The following is a 1,354-nucleotide window of genomic DNA, read 5'->3' as shown; positions in this document are numbered from 1 at the left end:
TGTGGATGCTGGTGGATACAACAGCTTTCCACATGCAGTATTACTACATCAGCAGTTGTAGCACATGGTTAGAGAACAGAGGAGGTTACAAAACAGCAGTGGGGAGAGGCAGGAAAAAAGTGGAAACTTGAGACCAGTTTTGCTTTTGGACTTTTTTTAGTCTTTTCATTTGGACTGGGATGTCTCCCATTTGGAAACCCCTTTGCTTCTGAGTTCTAGAGACCAGCACAGGTAAAGAGGCTAGGGGTTCTACACTTAGGTGTACCTCTAAGTTCTAGTCTGGAAGAGAGGGAAAGATGATCTGCAGGTCTCCTGGCCTGACAAGTAAAATTCTCTTCACTGGGGAAGGAGGTTGGAACCCAGGGAAGACGCTGGCTTCAATAGTAAGCCTGAAACATTTGGCTGACATTTGCTTGCTGCTTGGATCTGGCAGATGGGGGTGGGCAGGAGGTTAAGGAACCTCAACAGATGCCACAAATCAGTGGGTGTTGGTGGCCATTCTTCCTAAGTGCTGAAAAGATGGTCACCTTGTGCTTGTGAAGACCAAATTCAAATCTACGTTCCTCTGTCTTGGAACAGAGAACAGTATAATCCTTTCTCAGTTTTTGGGAGGAATGATGTTTTCATAAAGGGGCAGCATATAGGGAATACAATGGCTGCCTAAAGTTCTGATTTTATATTTGAATTCTACTGCCCAGTCAAAAGTCCTGGTGTCAGTAGAGATCTGTTTGTTTGCAAGGACAAAAAGATGAAAGGCAACTTGCTATAAAATCTATAAAACCCTTCCCTGCCTTCTTGATTGGTAAGGGAAAAACGTCCACACAGTGCCATCTGGTGGCTACTACTTGTCGCTGCAGTTTTAATGGGAAAGTTTACTCAACGAATTTAGAGGGGGCCAGGCGTTCTGCCAGCCCCTTCCAAAGAAGCAATGTTCAAAACGCAGTTCCTGGCCTTGAGGGGCTCACAGTCTAATGGAAAAAAATACCACGTCAACAAATAATTGTAACTTGATAAATATCATTTTAAGAAAAAGGTGCCAAATGTTATTAAAGTAGAGGACCTCTCTCTGGGGCTTAGGGAAGACTGTCTTTGAGCTGGGTCTTGAGGAATGGCTGGTAGTTAACCCTGTGGGAGGAGGAGTCATCCCTGTGGTGTCTGTTAAGCATCTCTTTCTGTCACCCAGTGTATTAATTAACATTTAGAATCCACAGCAATTCACAGATCGTCTGTGATGGAGTTATAACAGACCCTTTGGTCTTAGAAAGGGGATGAAAATTATTGCTTTCATTCCAAGAAATGCACTTTGGGAAAATATTCGAGAGTCTTTTGATGAGTGGTTGAATTATCAAGATCT

Source organism: Eulemur rufifrons, chromosome 7 (genome assembly GCF_041146395.1).
Source record: "Eulemur rufifrons isolate Redbay chromosome 7, OSU_ERuf_1, whole genome shotgun sequence".
Classification (NCBI taxonomy): domain Eukaryota; kingdom Metazoa; phylum Chordata; class Mammalia; order Primates; family Lemuridae; genus Eulemur; species Eulemur rufifrons.
The sequence above is the reverse complement of the archived record's forward strand: the minus strand, read 5'-3'. Positions refer to the sequence as shown.